The following is an 18,933-nucleotide window of genomic DNA, read 5'->3' as shown; positions in this document are numbered from 1 at the left end:
TAGGAAGGCGAGAAAACGATTGCGTAATGCGGCGGCCTTTCACTTGCTCAAGTCTACGGCACTCTTTAATGATGGAGTCAATAGCGGCACAGTATTTACAAACAAGCAAGTTAAAGCATCGTCTGCGATGCCTTTGAGCACGTGGCCCACCTTAGCGGTCTCACTCATGGCAGTGTCGACCTTGTGGCAAGGAGCCAAGACGTCCTGAATGTAGGCCACGTAGCTTTCTGTCGAAGATTGTGCTCGAGACGCGAGTTGTTCCTTGGCGACGAGCTGGCGGCCATCGGGCCTACCGAATAGCGTCCTCAAATTCTCCTTAAAGGTGTCCCAGCTTGTGAAGTCTTCCTCGTCGGTCTCGTACCACACCCGTGCCGTGCCATTGAGGTAAATTATGACATTGGCGAGCATTCACGTATGGTCCCACCTGTTATAGGTGCTGACGCGTTCGTAGAGGTTAAGCCAGTCTTCCACATTCATGCCATCAGTGCTGGAAAAGGTGCCGGGGTCGCGAGGAGGAGCCATGATCACGAAAGGAGCGGTAGTGGGGTTAATGGAGCTTCTTGACTCGCCGGGTGGAGCCATGCTGGTAGACCCGGCCTGGCGACCACTACGAAGCTGCGTGGTGTGCTCAGCGTTAAATCCGCACCTCCACCAAAGTTGTTACGTGGTCCAAGACGGGAACGACGCAAGAACGCCCCGGGCACAGCAGACAGGTCAGGAGCACAGGGCCCGCACTGAGCACAGCACAGAGCACCCAAGCCCGGAGCACGCGCACCTCCGAGACACTTCGTTCACCTCGTCTTCACCAATAATATCCGTTGCAATATCATACCCGGTACTTGGTACGACGACCGGCCACGGTGGCCCATTGGGGACAGCATTTGGCTACCGACCCAATGTCGCGGGATGAAATTGAAATACCGGTCACAGTGGCCGCATTTCAATGAAGCCGAAGTGCAAAAACGCCCATGTGTTGTGCGATGTCAGTGCACATTAAAGATCCCCAGGTGGTCGGAATTAATCCAGGGCCCTCCACTACGATGTCTGTCAGAGCCCCCATGTGGAGCTTCGGTACGTTAAAACCTCACATACAATATACAATACCATACCGTACCATACCACCTGGTACGGTGAGCTTACGGTTTAATGTCCCAAAGCGACTCCGGCTATGAGGGACGTACTAGGGGAGGGCTCCGGAAAATTCGACCACCTGGGGTTCTTTAACGTGCACTGACACCGCACAGTACACGGGCCTCTAGAATTTCGCCTCCATCGAAACGCGACCGCCGCGGCCGGGATCGAACCTGCCTATTTCGGGTCTGCAGCCGAGCGCCGTAACCACTGAGTCACCACGGCGGTTCGATGGGCTTACACGGCGAAAAAAACGGGAATATTTTGTCATAAGGCACTCTTAAGGTACGCAGGCAGTAAGAAACAAACGCGAGCATATTTTGTCGAGAGCGTGAGAAAGCTATAATTTCCGCAGCGGTTTCACGTATAACTTGCGAAAGCAATGAACCTGTCTTCGAGTGGGGAAACATGGGGCGCACTGCAGCGTCCGCAAGGGCCGACCTTGCACGCTGAGCACCCACGCGCGGCCTTCCATCTGACGTCTACAGCGGGCGCTGGTTTGTGCACAGACCGAGGTTCTAGGCATTGGATGTTATAAGCCATTGTTCAAGAAAGGACGCCGAGCGCTTGAATAGCCGGGTTGCTTCGACACTCCGTCGGGCTTTCTTTCGGTTAGATTATATTAGCGCGGGTGCCTTTCTTTGTTTTTGTTTTTAATCGACCAACCTATTCCTCAGTTTTATTCGCTGAAATTCCAGGGTTTTCTTGCACGCTATACTTAAAGAGCCACTCGGACTTCTTTCTTTTCCAGGTTCTGTCAGACCTGTGTTAGGCTGTTCCACTCCGCACAAGCCCGTACCTTGGAGGCTCCTTCGCAGCCTGATTCCAGCCGCCACAACTAAGGTGAGTTATCGACAGCGCAATGTCTCAAAATCTACCAAGAATGAGCGACAGGCTCCCCGTGCCAGAACAAATGGAACGCTTCGTTTGGAAATGTTCAAATGACCAGTTCCAATAAGGATGGTACGAAGAAGTACAAAAAGCAGTAAAAACAAAGAATGCGCCATTTTAAGGCGTCCTTTCCCTCTCATAATGCGCAATGTTACAAGCGCGAGGTCACTTGGTTGTGTTTACTCAAAGGGCGCTCGAGCGTCTGGGGCGCTCTTGGGTAAGTGAGAGCTCGCGCTTGTAACCTATTTGGTGCCGCAGAAATGAATAAAAATATATCGGGAATATTCCAGACCTGTATTGCTTCACTTTCATGCCAGAAAATCTGGGCACTTGCGTCATTCTAGAATCGTGGTAAGGTCACTACAAAGGTATGATTTCAATAGAATCTTGGAAACAGCAATCATGCTAATAGCAACACATCCAATGTATTGAATGAAAACATAATAGTTATTGTCATTAGGCAGGAGGACGATAGAGACAACAAAAATGAGGTCGAGTGCACTAGCCGTGTGTCTTCGCGTTTTGCACTAAGCGTCACCTGAGGCAAGGCCCGTGAGCTGCTTCTGGTAGCCGTAGGCGCTGCCCCAACAGCCCCGCGTGGCCAATTGCACCCGCCGTGCAGGGTACATGACATTAACAAGGGGTTAGCACGAACTCGGACGTTGCGCCGCAGTCTAGGGCTGCCTACGCCCCAGCATACCCCGCCCGCTCCACGGTGACATGGCGCATTACTAGTTGAGTTCCCCGACCGATCTTCAGAGCTCTAGGCGTTATTCGATGGTCTAAAAGGATCACTGCAACGCCACACAACAGCGTGAATGGCGGAGTGTAACCATGAGGACCGTGAGCACTCAGAAGGGAGGTGGCTTGGCTGTTCGTCAGTTTTCCTGGCGAAACCGACTTACAGGATGAATGGCGACATTCGTCTTTAGTAGAATGCATTGGCTCGAGATGCCAGATGGGCCATGAGAAGGGGGACTGACTGGAATGCGGGGTGTGTTCAGCCTGTTTGGCTCATGTCGGTCGGAATGGCTGCTTCGTTCCGCGCGTTTCAGTAATGATGTCCCCGCAGTCAGCACGCTTGCTTTAGACAAGTAGCTCTCAAGCACTGCAAGGTTGCACACACATATCCTTTGCCAACAACCTCAGCTGGTCCTTCCCCAAGGGCCTTAAGGCTCATGATAAAGAAGTCGGACAGCATCATCTTTGTCTTTCTTTGCCTGAAAAATATTTCTGACTCACCATAAAGCATGGGGTTCCTTAAAATATTACAGGCTTCAGTTATGAAAAACTGATAAGCTGATGTGTCATGTTTACTCGTGGGGCAAAAGTGCATACTTTTCGAATTTGCAACTATTAAATTTAAGAAAACGTCTCTTGCACAAACAATATATTTTTTGTGGTATCCTTGCCAAGATAACTCGTAGATGTCGTGCGACGGTTATATGTCGTCCGAAGCCGAGTACATTTATGAGGTCAGCATCGAGCGGCTCGTGAGCGCGTCCCCACTCATTCGCTCTCTACCGCGGCAGACATGACGTGCTGGCACATTCCCAACTTTCCTGGACGGACGGACGGACGGACGGACGGACGGACGGACGGACGGACGGACGGACGGACGGACGGACGGACGGACGGACGGATGGATGGATGGATGGATGGATGGATGGATGGATGGATGGATGGATGGATGGATGGATGGACGGATGGACGGACGGACGGACGGACGGACGGACGGACGGACGGACGGACGGACAGACGGACGGACGGACGGACGGACGGACGGACGGACGGACGGACGGACGGACGGACGGATGGATGGATGGAGCTGAACCCTTTAAATCGGGTGGTGGTTCAAGTCACCTAGCCATGATGACTTGTGAAATTTTACTCTTGCCTTGATTTTAGCCACCAATCAGATAACCTTCGCTTGGCTACTTCGACCCGCTTAAAATCTACTTTCCCTTCACGGTCCTTAAACCCCAAAGCTTTGGATAGATCAGCCGCACTGCTTTCCATTGTAGGGTGAAGCCCTTTACAGAAAAGTATCAAGTGTTCAGCTGTTTCCTCCTCCTCTCCGCATGAAACGCACAACGTGTCTATCTCGTGGTGCCTGACTTTATATGTCTTAGTCTGCAAAACTCCCGTCCTGGCCTCAAACAACAAACAGCTTTCCCTACAATTATCATATTTTTTTTGGCAATTTCCTGCTTAAAGATCCTGTATGTTCAAAGTGCCGATTTCGCCAGCATCCCTGTTTCCCACAGGGCTCTGTTTCTTTAACTTTTTTCTTAACCGATAATCGCTGATTTGCCCCCTACTGCTGTCTAGGTATTTGACTGCCAATTTTCTAGTTCGCTTTCTCCATTTCTTGTCAACATTCTTTATGTACAGGTATCTGAAAACTTTCCTAGCCCACTGCTTTTCCGCAATTTTTCTCAATCGCTCCTCAAATGCTATCTTACTGCTAGCTTCTCTGCTCTCGAACGGCGCCCATCCCATATCACTCTGTACCCCCTGATTTGGTGTATTGCCATGTTCTCCCAAAGCTAGCCTCCCTACGCCACGTTGTTTGATTTCTAACCTTGCTTGAACATCTGGTCTCATGCAGAGGACCGCATTGCCGAAATTCAAGCTAGGAACCATCACCACTTTCCAGACCCCTCTTACCACTTCATACCTAATGTAATTTCACAGTGCCCTATTTTTCATAACTGCATTCCTGCTAGCTTTATTCATTACATATTTTTCATGCTCTCTCAGATACTCAACACCGTTATTTATCCACACCCCAAGATACTTGTACTAATCCACTACTTCTAGCGGGAACTCCTGTATTCTATGCTCGCCGCCCTCCTCATTAAAAATCATGACTGCAGACTTTTCCATACCCGCCGCGGTGGCTCAGTGGTTAGGGCGCTCGACTACTGATCCGGAGTTCCCGGGTTCGAACCCGACCGCGGCGGCTGCGTTTTTATGGAGGAAAAACGCTAAGGCGCCCGTGTGCTGTGTGATGTCAGTGCACGTTAAAGATTCCCAGGTGGTCGAAATTATTCCGGAGCCCTCCACTACGGCACATTTTCCTTTCTTCTTTCACTCCCTCCTTTATCCCTTCCCTTACGGCGCGGTTCAGGTGTCCAACGATATATGAGACAGATACTGCGCCATTTCCTTTCCCCCCCAAAAAAACAATTATATATAGACTTTTCCTTGCTATACTTGAAACCTAATCTATCTCCCTCTGCACCAAAAATGTCTATCAACTTCTGCAAATCTTCCTTGGTGTCAGCCATTAGCACTATATCATCCGCGTACATTAGTCCCGGTAATGACTGTTTAATCCATTCTCCTTGCTTGAAGAAAGAAAGGCTGAAGCCTAGTCCGCTCCTGTCTAGTTTTGTCTCTAACCCTTGCAGGTACAACATGAACAATAAAGGAGGCAGAGGGCATCCTTGCCTAAGCCCCCGCTATATCTCTATAGGCCCTGATACATTTTTTCCCATTTTATAAGCACTCTGTTACCTTTATATATATATATATATATATATATATATATATATATATATATATATATATATATATATATATATATATATATATATATATATATATATATATATATATATATATAAAGATTAATTACTCCATCTACCACATCCAATGTGCCCAGTATGTCCCACAAATCCTCTTGAATAACGTTCTCGTAGGCTCCCCTAATATCCAGAAATGCTAGCCATATGGACTTATGTTCCTTTTCAGCAATCTCTATACGCTGCGTCAATGAAAACAGATTGTCCTCCAAACTCCTTTGTTTCCGGAACCCATTTTGTAGCTCCCCTAGCACCCCCTCGTTCTCCACCCAAGCCTGCAGTCTGTACTTTATAATCGGCATCATCACCCTGTAAACCACAGATGTCCCTGTTATCGGACGGTACTTACGTCAGCTTTGTCCTTTTTTCCTTATATATCATGTTCATTCTACTCAATCGCCATTCATCGGGGGCTTTGCCATCCACTACCATTTTGTTCACTACCTGTATGAATGTTTGCTTGGATTTTGTTCCTAGTTTCTTTATTAACATAATCGGAATACCATCTGGTCCAGTTGACGTGCCACTAGGAACCTTCTCTGTCCTTTCCCACTCGCTTTGCTCTGGTTAAGCAATTGCAGTAACCGGTGTATCCTCCTTCGATAAATTATGTGTAACGTTTCTGTCTTTAAATTTTTCTGTCATCCTTGTTCCTATGTGTTTCATTGCTTTATTCCCTTCTAGTCGAATACCCTGACATGTAACAATAACCCTTTGCTCTAACCTAGTCTTATTACTCGTTGTATTTAGATGTTTCCAGCATTTATGAGCTGCTTTTCTATCCTTTTTATTTACTTTTGGCATCCATTGGCCACCCTTTATTCTCATTTTCTCGTTAATCAAATAGGATGCTTTCCTTCTACACTTTATGAAGGTATCCCATTTTCTGTCTACTTTAGCTTCTGGTTCCCCCCTCTTCTTGGAATATTTGTGTGCCCTGGACGCTTCCTGACATTTCTCTATCGCCTTCTTGACTTCCTCATCCCACCAACTCTTGGATTTGCGTCTTTTCCCTTTTGGCTTGACTCGCACCTTAGCTAGCTCTAGCATAAGTAATCGAGTTAATTTGGTATAAGCCCACTCTCTTTCATTATCGTCAAAAATTACTTTCTCAATTTGTTTGACTGCTGCGTCCAATTGCTTTTCTGAGTGGAAATTCCCCTCTGATGGTTCATCTCGCTTCAGTTCTGCATTGGTTTCTCTTCTGATACTCAACTTGATACGTTTCTGGTCACAGCATATAGTTCTGGAACCATGTTCATCTATGCTTATTAGCCCTAATCTATTGTACATCCTATGTGACATAAGTGCTTAATATATTGTCGAGTGCAGTCCCTGCTTCCCATGTTATGAGCTCTTCACACTTCTCGGTACTGTTGCATAAAACTAAATCATGCGTGTCATACATATCCAGCAGCATGTTTCCTGTCGAATCTGTGTACCCATCCAGGTCTTCTACTTGTGCATTCATGGCGCCTAATATAATCTCGCCCTGTCCTCCTAGCTCATCAATGTCGCTTGCAATACATTGTACCATTTTCCCGTTTTCCTCTTTGGCATCAGCTCCTGTCCACAGGTATACAAAGCCAAGGAGTGTTTGCCACCCTGCCACATTTCCTTTTAGCCATAAATGTTCCTTGCATCCCAGTTTAACCCTTTTAAAATTCATACTTTTATGAATCAATGTCCCAATTCCACCCTCTTTCTGCTGCCCTCTGTTCTATTGCAATATTCCCATGTGTAGTCCGGGTTACAGGGTGGTTGCTCTGTCTCTAAGATGTGTTGCCACTAAACCATATACCATTAATTCCTCCTGCCTTAACTGTTCTTCTATTTCCTCCCATTTGAGCCTATTCCTGCCACCTTGCATGTTAATGTAACCTATATCTGAATTAACTTGGCCCTGGCACTTATGCCTATTTCTCCGCCTATGGTTCCATCGTCTCTTTGACCTTGGTTCTTCCTTGTCTACACTGATTCCCTCAGAGCTCTGGGTCTCCCCAAAAAAGCTGTTGCCTGGCGACCTATCCTACTACCTATCCTCTTGCCAGTGGCACCATCGTAGTGAATGCCATCCTTTGCAAAAGGTGGAACAGACCTCGTACACGTACGTTTTAACTTCCATTGCCCCTTATCCTAGTCGTCGACTCATTAACCTAATTGCACGGTTAGCCTCGACGACCCTCCTTTCCGTTCCGCTGCAATATCTCTGGACCTCTGGGATTGTGCATATGGTCACATGCACACTCTCAGAGGCCTTTTTAAGCCTACGAATTCCCACTTCTAACTGTTTCTCGAAGTTCTGGCTCCTCCCCTTCAGCACATCGTTGAGACCAGCATGGATAACGACAAGGTGTTCGTTATCCATGTTGTCCCCTAACACCTCCTGGGCTTTGGCCATTGCATCTACCATGCACTTCCCTGACTGGGCCTCCACCTGCACCCGCCTGTCCACCTTCGATGTCGTTAAAACGTCTCCCTCAACCCTCGCTACGTTCGAGTCACCGACTACAAGAACCCTCCTGCGCTCTAACCATTCGCTTCCTAACTGCGACTGTTGCCCCCCGGATCGCACTAGCTGTCTCCCCCGACGCCGTACGCTACTGTCGCGAGTCTCCGTGCCCGTTTTTACTTCTATGTCTTCCCCACTCAAAGCTTGTTGCGCTACAACGCTGCAGGATCGACGAGCCTTGTCCACCACCTGACACTGCTCCGTACCGGGGTGACCCGCCGGCCGCGACTTCAGCGCTTCTACCTGGTCTTCTAGCTGGGCCCGATTTTCCCGCTCTTCTTGCAGCTCGCCCACAATTCGCTCCAACAGGTCGGCATTAGCGCCATCCCTCTTAAGCGACTCGGCGACCTGTGTTTCTAGCTTAATCCGTTCCTCTCGTTCCACCTTCAGGTCCTCTTGGAGTTTCTTAATCCTAGCTTCCCATTCCCCTTTCAACGTCCGAACGGTCTCCTCAAAACGCTTACGTAGCCTGCACGCGAATATAGCCCCATCTGCCTCAGCTAAGCTCCCGAACTCGGTCTCGTCTAAAAAGCACCAACGGTCGCATTCCTGGCACTGCACAAACTCCCCATCCGCCTTGACCTTCCTAGCTTGCCGACCCATCGTCCGGCCGACTACGTAACGTAAAAGCCCGCCAAAATTCCTACACAAAAACCTTCGGCACACACACTTCCGCTAGCCTTCCTACCCTTAACTCGGTTTAAAACTACCGCCCGACAGCATGTACAACAGCAAATATCAAAAGCACTTAGCTTCCGACGTAGTCGCTGGAGCTCCGAAAAAAGTGTCCTCCTCCGACGGCGTCACGAGCCAATCCATTGTAATTTTCGATGTTCAGCGCCATGCAACGCGTGGTGGCAGCCGCGGAGACTAGAAACGGTTGTCCAGATTTTCTTGGGCTGAAAGCAGAACTGGCAACAACTTCGCAGACGACGGCTGCTTGAACATGAGGAGTTGTGCACTCGCCCGTGAAGCGGGAAGAAAGCGTGAACGGCGTGTGAGATCGCGACGCCGACAATGGTGCGCCAGGATCGCGAAGTGCGTGCAGCCGCCGGATGCGAACTCTATGGTGCCATTCGGGTGTTTGAGCGTCAGTTCAACACTAAATCGGTTCGGCTTTGCGTGTTAGTTCAACGATAGACTATCATAGATTCCGAAACTTTCAGTGGTAGCTTTACGCTTAACCGCCCCTTTCAACAGGAGCATCATAGAGATGTGTTAAGCGACCAGCTGGCGCTCGAATTAGCAACATCTTGATGCCCGGTGTGTGCGTGTGCGTGTGTGTGCGTGCGTAGAAAGTACGCCAAGTCGATATTTGTGGACCAAGTGCAATAAAACCATGGAGAAGCTATTTTTGCATCGTAGCAAACTATATGCTACGGTCATTTACAGCCATTTCTCAAACTCACCAGCCAATTGCGTCACCGCAAAGTTGCAACTTGGGTCGCAGGGGCCCTATTCGCTGTCGTCACATCAGCTGATATCAGCCCGCAGGAGTGTCTCCAATCTAGCGTTCATTATGCCGTCTATACTTCACTTGCATGGACATGGTGTTTGTGTTCGGAATGTGTTTAGAAATTGTGCCAGAAATATGTAACAAAACGACGCCTTTATAGCAATACAGGGCTGTGCAGAACAGTTTTAAGACGTAACCCTTTAGCGTTATGCTTGATACGCTAAAACGCCAGCGGCGTCTCTAATTTTCACTAATCGTCAGCGATAAACGCAACAGGCGGTAGTTCCATGAAAGCTCCAGCAGCTACGTCATATCAGTGCGGGGTCTGCTAGGCCCTTACCGTGCTCTCTTTCTCGTATCCGAACGACCATCATTCTTCCCTTTACATGTCATGCAGCTAAAACATTCCCCTATACGCGCGTGCGTGTGTGTCACAAAAAGCGAACGGCCCAAGCACGAGTGAAGCCGCATTTAGCGATGAACGAGAAAACGCCGGTATAGGGCAACCCATCACCAGCAGAGACTCAGCGCGCGCCCGTTGCTGCCGGTGTGCCAACAACGACGCCTCGTGCAAGCGAGCGGACAATGCGGGCGCCCTGCCGTTGAGCGCATGCGGGGGTTAACCTTGTTGTCGCCGCTGTGGCTGCGCGGCACCTCATCTGATTAGTGCGACTGGGTGCGTGCGGAGTAAGCCGTCTCTGAGCGGGAGCAGCCACACCTCTCGTCAACCACACTGCACACCCACAACCTCGCGGGAGGGAACGAGCGGCGGGGCGGGATTGCGCGCCTCTATAGGGAATGAGAGAGGCCGACTTTGAGCAGTGTCTCGACGAGCACCTGCAGCTCTTCCGAAGGGTGCCGAGCTCTCACTCTCTTCTGGATAGGCGTTCCGCCTGGATCGCGATCATTTAAACCAATATTGCTGTAGACAAAAAAAAAACAATGCCCTTCCAGATGTCACAGCAGTTAACGAATCAATTTTCCGTTTTAAGGTAAAAAAAGAAGATATGTACAGTTTATCCCAGCACATTTTTTTAGGTACGCCACTTTTTTCAAGAAGGAAATGAAAAGATGCCCGAGATATACCTCAATTTCCTACCGGATTCCCCTCTTCCAAAATAGAGCTAACTGCCAGGCTGGATCACATGTACTATCGGCAGCAAAAGTATACATGATGCCTGTATACTCGAGAAAAAAATTATTGTGGCGCTGCCTCTGGAGCTAGTTGATTGGTATTTTTACCAGCGGATGTAAAATACACGTCCCCTCATACTTCAAACACTTCGAGGATTGGCTTACGTGACGGCGCCAAAATAATTTTTTTTTCGTACTTCCGCATCCGTAAACCTTTGCTGTCGATAGCACTAATCCTGAATGCCCGCTCTCCAGCCCAGGTATAGCCGAGGGAAGAGCTTCCCCAGCCACGTGACCGCACAGAGCAAATTCACGAGAGTGCCTGCTCCAATGCCCATATGGTCCGACGTTTCAAATGCGGGAGTACGCATTCTCGAGATGCTGCGTTTCCGGTCCTCCTGTATAGAATTCGCATCGGCCAACACCTCAACGCAGGTGTTTTCTCCTATGACCAACGACACCGACAGTCCTCCGAAAAAGGTTTTCGCTGCAAACAACAAAAAACACACAAAAAAAATTCCGTGGCACGTTCCTCCTTTCCCGACGGATACGAGCGCTATGGTGCTTGAATTTGGAGCGCTGCAAGAGCTCGACACGCTGAAAAGGTTAAACATTCTGCTGCCGAGTAATAGTAGATTTAAGTGCTCTGTTGGCGTCGGCGCGGTACTATGGCGTAACCGAAAGCTCATCTGCTCGAACGACGATGTTTAACGACCCAGGTGGGCCCGACTCTGTCGAAAACAGTGTGCACACTCTGGTTACATGGTCCACAGTGGCTTGGCTGCGAGAGCACTCATCAGATTAGGGGTTGAGTGCAGTTTCACTATTACTCTCACTTCTTCACCTTGCGGGAGGCCAAAAAGTCAAGAAGCTGCTTTTATTTTTCTCACATTGAGGACCGGTACAAATAGAAAATTAAGTGACTGTATAACTATATAAACGCTCCCCACCAAATGCAGCAATGCATTACTACACAGGCAAAACCCACAATGCCTTACCGAGACGACCGCTCACGACGAACCCGAAACAGGGAGGTAAATAGAGGAAAAGGCGGGGGGGGGGGGGGGGCAAGACGCAAAGTGTTTCGCCCAAGACGCCGTTCATGACCCCTGCATTACGGCAATCGCGCGATATGATAACAAAACTTGCAGCAGGTCGTTACAGACACCGCCTTCACGATGCGCCGAGCGCAAAGCGCGCGCACTTGCTTCCCAACTCCACTTTTCGCGACCACACGTGACGAAGACGTCGAGATGGGACTTCGGTGACTTCCCAAAGGTGAGGCCCACAACCCTTACAACGCGGCGCTCACGATGCCGTTTCACAGCTAGCGCGTTCTCTTTAAGTTTCGCAGTGTAATGGCTAACAAGTTGCCCTTCTTGCCGACTGCGCCTTCTCCCGTTCTACTCGCACACACTGTCTGTAGGGCTTCATTATCGGCCGCTCAGAACAGACAGGTACCGAGAAAAAATTTGACCTCGGAAGGATCGGTAGAAAGGGCACGCATTTCTCGCTTTTTTTTTCTCTCCCATTCTTCTATAGACTATAACGTAGCTTTCAGGAAACAGATCAAGCAGTCGTGTGTGCAAGGTAACGTCGTCACAGTGAGAAAACGACGTCACGAGAGGGAGAACAGGACACACACAGCGCTGACTATCAACTCATTAGTTTATTCAAAGAAATTGTCAATATATACAGAAAAGTATGGCACCGCAGAAAAAAAAAAGAGACCATGTAAATGAAAAGGGGTACATTTACGCTGTATGGGATAGATATTCTATTTCTTTCGTGGTTAACGAAACAGACTGACACATGGAGCGTGGTGCTTCGCGAAGTGATAAGCTTCTATAATCTCCCTTGTTAGCCGGGATCTGCCCTTGTCAAAAATTTGGCAGCCTTGGTATCTCGGTCGACATTCTCCTTCGCTCCAGGTTCGAGAGTGGGCCGCCAGGTTCCCAGATACGGCTATACTAACTACCTTGTTTTTGTATTCTTGTAGACGTACATTCATGGCATAGAAGCCGTCACACGTGAGGGGGCAAAGAACATATGACTTGTTCTGAGCATGGGACAAAATGGTTTTGATTGGTTCGTTCGGCAAGCATTTCTATGAGCCTCCGGTGATCTTGCCGAATCTACAAGCCCGACCATTTTGATGAGTTTATTAGGAGCGCAAAAAAAGGCTTACTTGTTGCTGATTACCTATTTTCTTCAGTTGATGGGAAAAGCTCCGGATATATGGAACCACCGTTGTCTTACTTTTGTCGCGAGCATTCGGTGAAAGGTTGTTGTCGCCTAAGCTTTTAGTTGTCATTTTTTGTTTTAGTTTTTCCGCTACTGAAATCAGGATTGGTGAGGGAAACCAGCTGTCGTCAGCGTTGCTATTTCATCTTGAAAGCTAGCTTCTGCGCTGTGTCCACAAGATTTTTGCAAGGCGTTGTGCATACACTTGTCTGCTGTCGCCCTTTTCAGCAGTTTCGGATGTGGAGACTGATATATTAAAAGATTTATTAGCTCTAGGGTCATACTTACAGCATATATGAGAGGCCTTGAAGGAAAGCCTGACGTCAAGGGCCTTAATGGATGCATTAATTTGTTTCTCCTGAATCAGAGTTGAGTTGACAGTTGAGTTCAGCTGAGTTGAGAGTTGAGTCTTGAGTGAATGAGAAGGATGCAGGTACAAAGTATCCAAGGTACCTGAAACAGTTTTTTCGAAAGCCTCAGTGGGCCAATCCAGAACAACTAGGAACTTGTCGACGAACCTAAACAATTTGACTACGCTTGAGTCGGGAAGACTGTTCGCTATAATTCCGTCGCGTGCAGCCAGCAATATATCACTAAAAATAAGGCCAATCGTTGACCCTATGCATATACATTGCCTTTGGAGGTGTGTACTATTTTCCCATGTAAAGAATGTGGAACGTAGGTACAACGACAATAAATCCAGGAATCCATCAATGGACACTCCCGTCGTGTTCTGAAATTTGAGCGCCCCGTACTAGTCAATACACTCTTCAACGGATATCAAGTCCTCGTGGGACTTGACATCTACATTTCGTTGATGTTTATGGATATTGCTGAAAGACACTTCCCATTAACATTTTTCAAATAATTGATCACTTCATCCGAGCCTTTCACAAGAACCGGGTCGTCTACATGCAGAAGTTTAAGTTTGTGTGGAAAAAAGGAAGACACAAGTCCTTGCCATGTGTATTTTTCAGATACAGTAACCCGAAGGGGCCAGTCGCACTGCATGACCGCACCCACTCCTGATTACGCACCCTCATTTTCTGCGGGTTTTTCTTCGGGCGTCTCTTTGCAGAGCTGTCAACCATGCCTCTTCTTGCGGAGTTCTCACGAGCCCAAAAGTTTGTTACATAACGAAGCAGCCGTGTTTAGACTCAGTCTTCTTATGGCAGTCTAGTGGTAAGCCGCTCATATAACAAGCCGACCATGCGTTCCTTTCTTCCCTGTTTTCCAGCAGGTCGCTAGACTGTGTTTTGTGCCCGCTTTGCGCAAGACACCTTCTTCCATTCACTGTTGAACTGTTTCGTTTCTATCCTCACTTTACTTGATCGGGTGGCGGAGCCGTGCAGGGAGGGTTAGGTTAATCGAATGAGATAGAAAGATACCAGGAGCGTTGCCAAGCAGAAGAGAAAAATTCCTGCCTAGGGTTCGTTTAATAAACATCGAATCAGGCGCATGGAAGAATCCGGGGATGTACTGCCAAGCGCTGTATAGATAATTGAATCCAGCTCGGTAACAAAAGAACGCTCGTGCCCATTCAATTTGCTGTGTGTGGAAGATTCGGAGCGCAAATTGACTGGGCGCAGGAGTTCGCGGTGGTGCTACGATTCCCGTCTAATGCAACCTAGAGAAAGAGAGTACCGCGTGCAATTATGCCTTTTTCTTCTGTGAGTGTGAGGTAAGAAGGTCTCTATGGTTGCCATATTGCCTTGTTGTTCGCATCTAATCTGGAGCAAAAAGTAAAACACCGCTGCTGATTTATTCATTCGTTAAATCATTTTACTCCTCTGCATGTTGTATATATCATGGCGACAGGCTTTCATTTGAAGCGAAACGCGATGGAAACTAGCTCTAGAACCTATCTCATTGCGTGGAGCTCAAATTCAAAAAAATTATTAGTGGGTAATTTGCTATCACAAAAACAACACAAATAATTCAAGACAAATGACGTGCCGTAACGCATGTAAATAAGTACATATTAGAAGCCCTTTCGATTAAGTTTCCGGAGATTTCAGGCGTCCATCCGGGCACGCAAGAAGCGAGGCTGAAGCTTCCGGCTGCCCCGCCTTTCTCGGAGAACTTTTCTGATTTCCCTCACCCGTTTTGCCGGCTGCGTTTTCTCATTTCTTCGGGAAGAGAGAACAAACAAAAAGTCAGTTTTGTGCAGCACACTTTCAAACACACTTAGCTAGCCAAATATTTGTAACGGCGAAGTATGTTACAGAGGAATTAAATGCCAGAATAGATTTTTGTTTCAATGATAACTGATGAAAAATGCCGTTTTTGAATGAGATGTAACCATGGTGGTAAAAGCTCGAGATAGGCAGTACTTCGGTGAAAGCAACGTACCTGACCATAATGGCAGATATAACGCATACCATGCGGCCATAAGTGCTCAGTGGAATGGGATAGAACACGGTAAAGCCACTGGACAACATGTCCGGCTAGGAGCACCAAGTGCAACCTGCGCCACAGAGACAGCCTAATCCGAGGCTCTCGCTATGCTAAGAGACGGCAAGGGTTTGGGAACTGAAGAACTCGTTAAGCGAAGGTTTTCTAGAGGTCAGCAGGTATTCACATCAAGGCACGGCAGCTTGATGACCGCCGACAATGAGGCGCACACTGTGGCTTCCACTGAGAGCACACAGCCCACGATTGTTCTGTTTCGAGGGCCTCGCGTGGCCGGGCCAACGCAAAAAGTGTGGACAAGATGGCCAACGACAATCTCAAGATGCAGCTGGGAAAATCTCTCCCATTCCGCTTGCATCTATGACACGGTTCTCTAGACCAGCCAACCCGGATGTCTGTAGCCGACTTCAGCGTCGAAATCGACGGCCGGAACGCGTACCACCGCAGCGTCGTCATTTTCTTGCGCGCTTGGAATGAAGGCGTATAAAGCCTGAAAACCACTGCACCTGCACCACGGGGCCATCGAGCTGCTTGTCGAAATGAACCTCACCGACCATCGACCTTAGCAGTTTTGGGTTCGGCAGTTGTATGCAGAGGACCTTAGCGTGCACCCGGAGGCAAAGTTGCGTGGGTGCACCTTAACACTAGACACCTGCCGTGATCAGAGGGTCTAAAAGTTCACCAAGGATCAGCACGCCGGCTTCTGCGCACCTGAGAACATATCGCAAGTGCTCTCCGAGCATCGCGTCTACATAGTTTCTTGACGGGTTATGCACGCTGCTGCGCTTCGGTATGCCCATCGGAGGAGGAGGAAAACAAAAAAACTTCTTATGAAGGCAGTAGTGAAGCGCAGTGAAAAAGAGCACTTTCTCTCTTAAGGCCCGTTTGTCACTCGCCCAGTGAAGCACTCCCGGAGGAAGGGGGAGGGTGAAGGAAATAAGGAACGGTAGTTACAGCGTTACATGGGTATAGAGTGTGTTCTGTACCTACCCCAGTCTCCGGATATTTGGGAGAGGGAGCTGTGACACGCCGTCCGATCTAAGTTGCAGAACATTAGTGCCTGACGTTAGCTGTACGCCGATGGTGATCAAAATGTTGTTTTTGAAAGTTCGCATTACTCAAGCTCAAAGGAAGTATCCGCTGTAGCAGCTGCACGAAAGTATATGAGCGTCAGTGGCTCTACTTCTTCAACAGGGAGAAAGAATTAGTGTTACCCATAGTCTTCATTTGGGCTTGCCGGTTGTATTGCTGGGACGACGGGACAAATGAAGTCCTTGTGTAGCGAAAATTGTGGACAGAGTGCAGAACATGAAGAAGGCGAGGGGGTGGGGCTTTAAAAATGCGCAACCCCGCCAGAGAAACCACGTCGGTTCAGCAGCTTTACTCCAAGAAAAATAACGCCCAAAGTGTACAGAAACCCATAAGACATTTTGAATTTCTCTCGGCCCGGCGCAGTGACAGCGACAGCTATGCTAGGCCTCCCACCCGACAAGAGCGGCCACCCTAAATGCCCATTCACACTCGCGAGTCGCAAAGGTTGTGCGACCGTTTCAGCTGAAAAGCGATTGTCGCAAGTAGTCGCGCTGGTCGAAAAGCGACAGTTGTAAGCCAGTACATCGCTGCTCAATCTTCTAGCTTTGCGATTCCGAGTCTCATACCGCTAACCAATCAGCGGCGCCTCCGAAATAAACGTATGCTTGTTCCATATTCGGCTTGTCGTTGTCGGTAACAGTCAAGACCGACAACTCTCGTTCGGGACGAGACCCTTTCGAAAAGGCGACGCTCGCGTCACCGTACTGTCAAAGCGTTCTCTGATCGCAAGCGACAGGCTGTCACACGCACTTCGCGACTCGAGAGTGTGGATAAGCCTTAAGGCTTACTTACATGGGCGACACCTGCTGGGGTCATATGAACACAGAGAGCGTACTCTCCAGAGTGTCCACTGTCTTAGTCCACCAGAGCAGCAATTTTATTGACCTGGTGCTGAATTAGGATGTTTTTGGTTACGACATATTACGACGGCATCGGCACCGTTTATTTAACCCGAAAAACGTCGTCTAAATAGCTGTTGGTTTGGAACGTTGCATTTACGTTCAAGGATCGGCCTAATCAACATCTGAAAAATTGAAGAAATTGAAGAAAGTACGTCGTCTCTTCATCGTCTCTGGAGTGCAAAGTTCCTTTTTTTCAGAATAATGCATCAGCTAGCCCGAAATTTTTTTTTTACTACATCCGCCTTCCTGAGTTCTCCACTTTCATGTTCGACACTTAAATCTGGTCGTCGGAGCATTGCTTGTGTGGCATCATCTGGATATCAGCAGGCATTTCGCTTCGGTAAACTGAACTGATTTTTTTCGTTATCAGGCCCTTAAATTTCGCGATCATTTCCCTTAGCGCTAGCTGTGTCTTTGTGTGGGAGTCTCACTGATTGTTGCCTCTGATCTGCACTCTTTCTAAAGTTCGCTTCATGCGCGCTCAGTTCACCGAACGAACCACTGGCCTGTGAACGCGGGCGGTAACTGAGTGACCATCTGCCTCGCTTGAAGGTAGCACCAATACATTAACTCGGTTGATGTCGGAGTCCAGGTGCTATCTTCTGTTACCTTGACGCACGGTGAAAAGATATTTGAAACTTGGAGTTGCTTATAATGAAAGCACATGTATTATAGGCAAATAGCGCAAATGTTCCATTTTTATTTTGAAATCGTGTTTTCAAAGTCGGACAGTTAATCTGACATCACTCCCACCACAAATCAGTCAGGCTCTCTATCCATATCCTTGGAGGGCTTAGTTGAACTGATTTTATGATTAGTGATTAGCCGCGAAAAAGTCGGCAGGTCCAAATAAAATTCCAGCCATTTTTTAAAGAGATACGCACAGCTTGAAAGTAAATTTCTTTTCATAATATTTAATAAGTCCTTAAAAACTGGTAAAATACCGACCGATTCGCTGCTGGCTCGTGTTCCAGTTTACAAGAAAGGTAGCTTCGCCGAAATAAGTAATTATTGACCTATTTCACTGACGTGTATATATTGCAAGGTGCTGGAGCATATTTTGGTGAAAAATTTTAATACCTTTCTAGAAAAGCATATTATTATAATTAAAGCGCAACGTGGGTTCCGACGAGGCTTTTCTACCAACACGCAATTAATGTTAACAGTCAATGAATTCGCTAAGGTTCCAGATAAGAATAGTGAGGTAGACCCAATATTTGTGGACTTCTCCAAAGCTTTGGCAGGGTGCCTAAAAATAAATTAATAATAGAGATGAAAACATTTCGTATACTTTCCTAAATAATCTGCTGGGTTATATCTTACTTGACTAACAGAAAACAATATGTTGATACAGACGCCGCGTGCTCTGGAAATCTAGATGTTTACTCGTGAGTGCCGCAAGAATCTGTAATTGGACCGGTCTTCTTTAATAATTATATAAATGATCTCGTCCACTGTTTGAAGCCTACGGTGACTGTTAAATTGTTTGCGTCATTTTTTAAATCTATAGATGCTGTTGCTGATCAAACTGAGCTGAATGCAAATCTAAAATTACTAGTAAATGGTGTA

At 47.8% G+C, this 18,933-nt stretch overlaps 1 protein-coding gene across 1 annotated transcript in view; it reads left to right on the top strand.

Moving 5' to 3' along the window:
• The window catches only part of LOC144114590 (tachykinin-like peptides receptor 99D), a 444,243-nt gene that overhangs the window by 8,513 nt on the left and 416,797 nt on the right, over positions 1-18,933 (top strand). The window contains exon 2 of the mRNA XM_077648432.1: positions 1,883-1,974. The gene's annotated coding sequence lies outside the window, so the exon portion shown is untranslated. The remainder of the gene's footprint in view (positions 1-1,882; positions 1,975-18,933) is intronic.

This window comes from Amblyomma americanum, chromosome 1 (assembly GCF_052857255.1).
Source record: "Amblyomma americanum isolate KBUSLIRL-KWMA chromosome 1, ASM5285725v1, whole genome shotgun sequence".
Classification (NCBI taxonomy): Eukaryota; Metazoa; Arthropoda; class Arachnida; order Ixodida; family Ixodidae; genus Amblyomma; species Amblyomma americanum.
Note: the sequence above shows the minus strand (reverse complement) of the source record. Positions and strands in the feature narration are given on the sequence as shown.